The sequence below is a fragment of the Urocitellus parryii genome, chromosome 6 (genome assembly GCF_045843805.1).
Source record: "Urocitellus parryii isolate mUroPar1 chromosome 6, mUroPar1.hap1, whole genome shotgun sequence".
Classification (NCBI taxonomy): domain Eukaryota; kingdom Metazoa; phylum Chordata; class Mammalia; order Rodentia; family Sciuridae; genus Urocitellus; species Urocitellus parryii.
In genome coordinates, this window is record NC_135536.1 from 43,294,718 (window position 1) to 43,304,695 (window position 9,978).

The 9,978-nt window shown below is 38.4% G+C and overlaps 1 pseudogene; it reads left to right on the plus strand.

Moving 5' to 3' along the window:
• The first annotated feature begins 1,753 nt into the window (after nt 1–1,753).
• LOC113200883 (integrator complex subunit 13 pseudogene) lies at nt 1,754–3,871 on the plus strand (annotated as a pseudogene).
• Nucleotides 3,872–9,978: the final 6,107 nt, after the last annotated feature.

Below are 9,978 nucleotides of genomic sequence, written 5' to 3' on the forward strand. Positions count from 1 at the left end.
TACACATTGCCTAATAAGTATAGGAAAAGATTCTCACCACCATTCATCCCAGAAAAATGCAAATAAAACCACCATACATTACAAGGCTGTTAAAAAGACAATAGCGATTGAGGCGAGGATGTGGGGGAAATGCTCCTCCATTGCTGGTGGTCTTGTAAAACTTTATAGCAGCTTTGGGAAAAAGTTCACCAGATTCTTACAAAGTTAAACTTTACAATATCACTCCAAAGTATCTACCCAAGACGGGAGGTGGGGGGATATGTCCATACAAAGAATTTTACACAGGTGACAATATCAGCATTATTCAGAATAACCCTGAAGTGGAAATAATCTAAATGGCCATGATCTGGTAAATGGATAAACACAATGTGGGCGACAATGGAGTACCACTCAGTAATATGAAGCAGTAGAAAAGTGCCGATACATCCAACTGCATAGGTATCTCACTGCATTCCTACTGCTACAGCAAACCCCCATAGACTGGCTAATTTATAAATCATAGAAATGTATTTCTCAGAGTTCCGGAGGTAGAGGATCCAGGATGACAGTGCCAGCAAGTCTGGTGTGTGGGGAGGACTCATTCTTTGCTTACTAGATGACATTTTATTGCTGCAGCCTCCAGAGGGGATGAGCATAGGGTCCTCATATGATAAAAGAGAAAAAAAAGATCTAGTAGTTCTCTGGAACATCTTGTTGTTGTTGTTGTTGTTATTATTAAGTTGTAGATGGACACAATATCTTTATTTATTTTTATATGGTACTGAGGATCAAACCCAGGACCTCACACGTAAGGCAAGTGCTCTACCATTGAGCTACAGTCCCAGCCCCTTGTTGTGATTCTTTTTATTTAATTTTTAAAATTTTTAAAATTTTTATTTGAAACAATAGTTTTATCTGTGGAGTACAATGTGATATTTTAATACATTTGTACAATGTGCAATGATCAGATCAGGGTAACTGGCATATCCGTTAGCTCAAACATTTATCATTTCTTTGTGCTAGGAACATTCAAAATCCTCTCTACTAGCTATTCTGAAATATGCAATTAAATGTTGTCAATCATGGTTACCTTACGGTGCTATAGGACATTAGAAGCTATTTGTCCTGCCCAACTACATCCTGGCACCCATTAACCATCCTCTCTCCATCCCATCCATTAACCATCCTCTCTCCATCCCACCCATTAACCATCCTCTCTCCATCCCCCACCCTGCTTCCCAGCCTCTGGCAACCACTGCTCTTGCTGCTTCTGTGAGGTCAACTTTTTTAGTGAAGCCTCCTTTTAAGGGTGTTAATCCCACTCAGCAGAGTGGAGCCCTTATGGCTTTATCACTTCCCTAAAGGCCCCACTTTTAATACTATCACCTTGGATTGTAAGTTCCAGCAAAGGAATTTTGGAGAGACACAAACCACAGTAATGGATGACCCCAAAACACATTATACTAAGTGAAAGAGGCCAGACACAAACACTACACATTTTGTTTATATTAAAATTCTAGGGGGGTGTGTGTGTGTGTGTGTGTGTGTGTGTGTGTGTGTGTGTGTGTGCATGCGCACTCGCGCACTCCTGCATTTAGAAAGCCTGGGAAGGACCGGTGTTCTGGAGATGTGCAGGGAAAGCAAAGCGTAGTCCCCTGTTTTGGGTACCAGATACTCCTGACTGTGCGTTGATTCTCCCACCCTCCCAGCCAGCAGTCTTTGCCAAAGAGGCACAATCTCTGTTCGTTTTCACTGCTGGACCAGGCATGAAAGTTAAAAATGAAGATTTTTTCTGAATCTCATAAAACAGTATTTGTTGTGGATCACTGCCCTTATATGGCAGAATCATGCAGACAGCATGTGGAGTTTGATATGCTGGGGAAGAATAGAACCCAAGGAATCATCCCTCTGACCCCAATCTCTAAATCATTGTGGACTTGTTCAGTAGAATCTTCCATGGAGTATTGTAGAATAATGTATGATATATTTCCCTTTAAAAAGCTGGTGAATTTCATTGTGACTGACTCTGGAGCACATGTTTTAAATTCTTGGACTCAAGAAGACCAAAATTTACAGGAGCTAATGGCAGCATGGGCCTCCTAATCCTTGGGCCGATCCAGAATGCTGCAGTATTCTGCATGGTCCTGTTGCAGCAGTGGAAACTTTTGCAAAATTACTGAATACCAATATGAGGCTCGTACTTTACTCATGGAGAATGCAGAACGTGTTGGAAATAGAGGACGAATAATCTGCCATTACTAATGCAAAAAGTGACAGTCATGTGCAAATGCTTGAGGTCTGTGTCCAGGAAACCATTCATGAACATAACAAGCTTGCTGCAAATTCAGATCATCTCATGCAGATACAAAAATATGAGTTGGTCTTGACCCACACCTACCCAGTTGGTGAAGACAGCCTTGTATCTGATCGTCCTAAAAAAGAGTTGTCCCCAGTTTTAACCAGTGAACTTCATAGTGTTCATGCAGGACGGCATCTTGCTGCCAAATTGAATGTTTTAGTACAGCAACATTTTGACTTGGCTTCAACTACTATTACAAATATTCCAATGAAGGAAGAACAACATGCTAACACATCTGCCAATTATGATGTGGAACTACTTCATCACAAAGATGCACATGTAGATTTCCTGAAAAATGGTGATACCCGCTTAGGTGGCAGCAGAAGAGAAGGCCCGTGTAAAGAAACGATAACTTTAAAGTGGTGCACACCAAGGACAAATAACATTGAATTATACTATTGTACTGGAGCTTGTCGAATTTCACCCTAGATGTAAATAGCAGACCTTCTTCCTGCCTTTCTAATTTTCTTCTAAATGGTCGCTCTGTTTTGTTGGAACAACCACAAAAGTCGGGTTCCAAAGTCATTAGTCATATGCTTAGTAGCCCTGGAGGAGAGATTTTTTTTGCATGTCCTTAGCAGTTCTCGATCCATTCTAGAGGATCCACCTTCAATTAGCGAAGGATGTGGAGGAAGAGTTTCAGACTACCGGATTGCAGATTCTGGTGAATTTATGAGGGAAAAACAGATTAACTCCTTTTCTAGACCCCAGATATAAAATCGATGGAAGTCTTGAGATCCCTTTGGAAGGAGCAAAAGATCAGTTAGAAAAACACACCTGTTGGGCTGGGGATGTGGCTCAAGTGGCAGCGCACTCGCCTTGCAAGCGGTAGTTCCATTAGCCAGTGTTATTGTGAAAGAATCTTTGACAGAGAAGATGTGTTAAACTGTCAAAAAAATATATATACAACTTAGTTGATCTGGAAAGAAAAAATGATCCTCTACCTATTTCCACAGTTGGTACCAGAGGAAAGGGCCCTAAGAGAGACGAACAGTACTGTATCGTGTGGAATGGATCAGAAACCCTGGTCAGAGCCCCATATCAATAACTCCGAGAAACATCAAAGAGTCTTAGAATGTTTGATGGCATGTAGGAACAAACCCCCAGAAGAAGAAGATCGAAAAAAACAAGGGAGAAAGAGGAAGGACAAAGAGGACAAATCAGAGAAAGCAGTAAAAGATCATGAACAGGAGAAACCTTGGCAAGATTCAGAGAGATTGAAAGGAATCTTAGAACGTGGAAAAGAAGAGTTGGCTGAAGCTGAGATTATAAAAGATTCACCTGATTCCCCAGAACCTCCAAACCAAAAAGCCCCTTGTTGAAATGGATGAAATTCCCCAAGTGGAAAAATCAAAAGGGCCAGTGTCCTTATTATCCTTGTGGAGTAATAGAATCAATACGGCCAATTCCAGAAAACATCAGGAGTTTGCTAGATGTTTGAACTCTGTCAATATCAGAGCTGAGTTGTATCAACATCTCAAGGAGGAAAATGGGATGGAGATGACAGAAAATGGGAAAGCTAGCCGTCAGTGAAGAGTGACTTGAAGGAATTTTAGTATATTGCAAAAATATTTTGGGCAAGAATCTGATATAAGTACTTTTACAGCAAGATTGTATAGCTATGCTGCCTGGACTGGTTTTTACATTTTTAAAATATTTCAACAACTATCTTTTTTGTACTAATTATAAAATTGGCATATAAGTCAAAAATATACATTTGAGATTTGTCCTTCCAACTCACACAAGTTTATTTTACGGTAAAAGGTATTCCCTCTGGAAATATTTTTTTAAATAAAAAATTCTTAGGCTTCTCTTTGCCAAATAAAACTATTAAGAATCTGAAAATAAAATAAAATTCTAGAAAAAAGCAAAATTAGAGTCGGAGAGCAAATAAGTGGTTGCCTAGAGCTAGAGGATGGAGGGAGGATTGACTGCAAATGGGTTGAAGGTGTTTTGTGGTGATAGAAATGTTCTAAAACTGGATTATGTTGATGGATATGCACCGTATAAATTTACTAAACATTAAATTGTATATTTACAGTAGATGAATTTTATGATATATAAATCATATCTCAATATAGCTACGATGAATTTTTTTAAAGATGTTAGAATTTTGTACTATTATGTGGGTATTATAATTACCCATTTATTTAAACAATCAGGGACTAGATAACTTTTCTTTTTTTAATTAATTTATTTGTTCTAATTTGTTATACATGACAGCAGAATGTATTTCAGCTCATAGTACACAAGTGGAACACAATTTTTCATTTCTCTGGTTGTACACAAAGTAGAGTCACACCATTTGTGTCTTCATACAGGTACTCAGGGTAATGATGTCCATATCTCTCATTCCATCCTCATTCCTCCCCCAATACCTCCTCCTTATCCCCCCCTTTCCCATATCCAAAGTTCCTCCATTATGCCCGTGCCCACCCCCATTATGGGTCAGCATCCACTTATCAGAGGAAACATTCAGCCTTTGATTTTGGGGGGGGACTGGTTTACTTCATTAGCATGATATTCTCTAACTGCAACCATTTACCTGAAAATGCCATAATTTTATTCTCTTTTAATGCTGAATAGTATTTCATTGTGTGTGTATACAACAATTTATTTATCCATCCATCTACTGAAGGGCATCTGGGTTGGTTCCACAATTTAGCTATTGTGATGTGGCTGTGTCCCAGTAGAATGCTGTTTCTAAGTCCTTTGGGTATAAACCAAGGAGTGAGATAGCTGGGTCAAAGGTGGTTCCATTCCAAGTTTTCTAAGAAATCTGCCTACTGCTTTCCACGTTGGCTGCACCACTTTGCAGTCCCACCAGCAGTGTATGAGTGTGCCTTTTCCCCTACATCCTCACCAACACTTATTGTTGCTTTTTCTCTTGATAACTATCATTCTGACTGAAGTAAGATGAAATCTTAGAGTAGTTTTGATTTGCATTTCTCTAATTACTAGAGACGTTGAGCATTTTTTCATATATTTGTTGATCGATTGTATGTCATCTTCTGAGAAGTGTCTATACAGTTCCTTGGCCTAGATAGCAATTCATTACTTGAAATAATCAGAAAACAGAATTGCCTGTGGTTTCATTTCGGGGCAGGGAAGAACTCGAACAGACACATTGAAGGAAATATGAATAAAATTATTTTATGATCACATCCCAAAATAATGTGAGCACAATTAGAGACGTAAGAAGACATGTAACCAGTGTAAGGAAGGGAGTTACGGAGGGAGTGCTTTACCAGAGTCCTAAGGGAAAGGAGGAGCTGGCCAGACCTGTTCAGGCAGAGAATGACATCTGGGCAGAGACAGCTCAAGTAAAGACAAAGAGATGAGAAAATGCAGGGAATCAGACAAGTCTACCTGGGTCCAGATCTTAGCACTGCCAGTTATTGATTGTGTACTCTGGTTTAACATGATTTGTGCTGTGTGTGTGTGTGTGTGTGTGTGTCTAAGTATATGTAACATAAAATTCACCACCTTAACCATTTTTCAATATACAGTTCAGTGCTATTCAGTACATTTATAAGGTGGTTCAGCCATCACCACCACTCCTCTCCATACCTTCACCTTTTGAAACTGGACTCTATTCTATATCCATTAAATAATATCTCCCTATTTCCCTCTCTTTCCAGCTCTTGGCAATTACCATTCCACTATCTATCTCTGTATTTTGACTACTCTACATATCTCATATGAGTAGAATTATGAAGTATTTGTCTTTTTTGTTTGTTTTTATTTTTGTGTTGGTACCAGGGATTGAAACCAGACACACTTACCCACTGAGACACATCCCCAGGTCTTTTTTATATTTTATTTAGAGACAGGGTCTCACTGAGTTGTCTGGGGCCTTGCTAAATTGCTGAAGCTGGCTTTGAACTCACGACCTTCCTCTTTCAGACTTCCAAGCCTCTGGAAGAGGTCTCAGTCTACAGAAGGCTGACTCCATTGCTCTCTGCCCTAGGTGAGGCAGAACACTATGGTGGAAGGGTCAGGGGTGGGGGAAAGCAGCTCAAAATATGACATTCAGGAAGCGGAGAGCACATTTGTCTTTTTGTGACTGTCTTATCTCACTTAGCAGAATGGTGTCAAGTTTCCACCATATTGTACCATATGTCAGGATTTCTTTCCTTTTTAAGACAGGTAGTCCATTTTATGGATACACCACATTTTGTTTATTCATTTATCAGTTGATAAACATTTGGGTAGTTTCACCTTTTAACTACTGTGAATAATGCTGTTATGAATGTTAAAGTACAAATATCCCTTTGAAACCCTGTTTTCAATTTTTTGATTATATACCCAGAAATAGACTAGCTGAATCACATAGTGTCTTCTCTGTTTTGTGCTGCTATAACAAAAAGCCTGATACTGGGTGATTTATAATGAACCAAAATTAATTGGCTCACTATGTAAGGGCCATGCTAAGTGAAAGAAGTTAGTTGGGGCGGGGTGGGGGGGGACATATCACATGATTCCACTTACAAAGAAAAAAGAATAGTCAAATTTATAAAGTCAGAAAGTAGATTAGTGGATGCCTATCACGGGGCCTAGACAATTTGAAGATACTTTCCTATATTACTTGTAGAAAACATTTAGAACTATGATGTACCTGGAACTGCCAAACATTCAAAAGAAAAAATAATCTCACAAATATCTTTCCAGAGAATAGAAAAATAAGGACACTCCTCAACTTATTTTATGAAGCCAACATAATCTTGTTACCAAACCCTGATGAGGAAGATACAAAAAAGAAAAATTACAAGCCAGTCTTCCTTATGGACGTTGATGCAAAAATGCTAAACAAATCACTAGCAAATCATGAATCCATCAATTATCAGGTTAATCTAGAGACTGAATTCTAGTTTGTTTACCTTTAGAAAACTGATTCAGGAATTCAAGACTGATTCAACTTTAGAAAATTGATTCATATAATTCATTATTGCGATTAAAGGAAAAAAATCTCAGTAGAAACAAAAAAAATAGTATGATTGGTACTAACAGGAATACCATGGAATAAATCTAAATCAAAGATGTGTAAGACCTCTATGTAAAAAACTATAATACCTTATTGAAAGCCAATAAGAGAAACATAGTATTCATACATTTAAAAACTCAACATTGGGGGCTGGGGATGTGGCTCAAGCGGTAACGTGCTCGCCTGGCATGCGTGTGGCCCGGGTTCGATCCTCCAGCACCACATACCAACAAAGATGTTGTGTCCGCCAATAACAAATAAATAAATAAATATTTAAAAAAAAAACTCAACATTGTGAAGCAGTAATTCAATATAATACCATCCAAAATAAGTGTGCTTTGATCTTTTTGGTCAACCTTGACAATCTAATCCTAAAATTAGGTGTAAGTGCAAAGAGTCAAGAATAATATAAGGAGAAAAGGTAGTGAGCTTGTCCTATAAGACATCAAGATTTAGTTTTAAATCCATAGTAATATACATAGTGTGATATTAGTCTAAGGATGGACAGACAAATGGAACATAAAGTACTGTGACAGATGACAAAGATGACATTATCAATCAGTGGAAAAAGAGACTTTAACAAATGATGCAGAAAAATCCATCCAAAAAAAACAAAAAACACTCAGGGCTGGGCTGTAGCTCAGTGGTAGAGTGCTTGCCTGGCATGTGTGAGGCACTGGGTTCAATCCTCAGCACCACATATAAACAAATGAATGAAATAAAGGTCCATCAGCAATTAAAATTTTAAAAAAGAATGACAACATCCATACAAAACATATTTAATTTAAAAAATGAGGGGGCTGAGTTGTGACTCAGTGGTAGAGCACTCGCCTCGAACTTGTGAGACCCTGGGTTCCATCCTCAGCACCACATAAACATAAATAAGTGAAAAAAAAAAGGTATTGTGTCCAACTACAACTAAAAATAAATATTTTTTAAAAATGAAATTGAACCCCTAGGTTTTTATTTCCAGGTAGACTTACATCTTTCATTTCATGAAAATGAAATGACTAAAGTTTTAGAAGGCCATATAGGAGAATATATTTATGACCTCATATTTATTAATAAAGAGAGAATTAAGCATAAAACCAAACACCAATGAATTCAACTACACTAAAATTATTCCCCTCCATTTATCTAGGACCCTATGAAAAGAATAAAAAGAAAAGTCACACATACATCTAACTGACATTATATTGAATGTATAAAGAAATGTTGCAAACCAACCAACAAGAAAATAAGATAATCCAACAAAAAATGTGCAAAGGATTTGAACAACCACTGCACAAATAAGGAAAGCCATTAGATATATGCAAAGATACCCAACGCCCTCACTAGTTGTGAGTCACATAGAAATTATAAAATATCTGTGCCTGACTAGATTGGCATAAATTAAGGAAGTTTTTTAGTGAAAATGTGGAGCAATAGAAATGTTCATTCATTGCTGGAGTAAGTGTAAGTTGAAATAACAGCTAATAAAGTTGAAGAGTCACATCCCCCACAATTCAAGAATTACACCAAAATGCCATTACCTGGAGATGGGCACCTATATACTGTGTAAGAATGAGTCAATAAGCCAGGCACAATGGTACACACATACTCTCTGCTATGCAGGAGGCTGAGGCAGGAGGATCACAAGACAGATGAGGTAGCTACTATCCCACTGAGAACAACCAGAAAAGTCTAAAAATAAATATATAGTTTTTAAGTTTTGAAACTCTCCAAGGAACTTAGCCAAGATTCAGAGAGAGGTAACCTGGAGAACTGAGCCCAAAGTTTAACATTGCTTTTGCCCTCAAGGCACAGGCTGACTTGAAAATAATAGCTCAGAGACTGAGAAGCTAATCCTCAAGTGGTGGCTCCAGCCCTGAAGCTGGGCAGAATCCACAGGTCTTGGGGACTGGAGTTCAGAACTGCAAGGGAGATGAGGCTCTGGCAGACACCCCAGGCTTGGAACTGCCAATGGTTTCCCTTCAGGAATAAGGGTAAACTAAAATAGAACTCTAACAAGGACTGAAGCCCAGTTTTCAAATAGCTTGATATTTATTCAAATCAAATTAATCAGTTTCTTGCTGAACTGACAGAAGGAACAGTACATCCTCTCTGGAAGAAAATAAAAATCATTCAAAGCCTAAATAATTCTTGTATTTTTCTGTACACCATGCCAGAAAGAACCCAATCAAAACTGGAAAATTTGTAAAAAGAAAAGGGGAGGGGTTTGCAAAATCCTAGAGGAAAAACAAGCACAACTAGAAACAGACCTGCCAGCAATCCTGATACTGAAGTTATCAAATATGGATTTTTAAATAACTACGATTAATGTGTTCAAGAAATTAGATGACAAGACAGAGGATTTCAGCAGGAGGTTAGAGAATGACTTTTAGAGAATCAATAGGAAGTCTAGAATTAAAATTAAGAAATCAATGGGTGTATTTAAAAGCAAATTAGAGGGGCCCAGCGTGGTGGCGCACACCTACAATCTCAGTGGCTCGGAAGACAGAAGCAGGAAAGTTCAAAACCAGCTTCAGCATTTAGGGAGGCACTAAGGAACTCAGTGAGACCCTGACTCTAATAAAATACAAAATAGGGCTAGGGATGTGGCTCAGTGGTTTAGTATCCCTGAATTCAATCCCTGGTACTGCCCCCCCTCACCAAA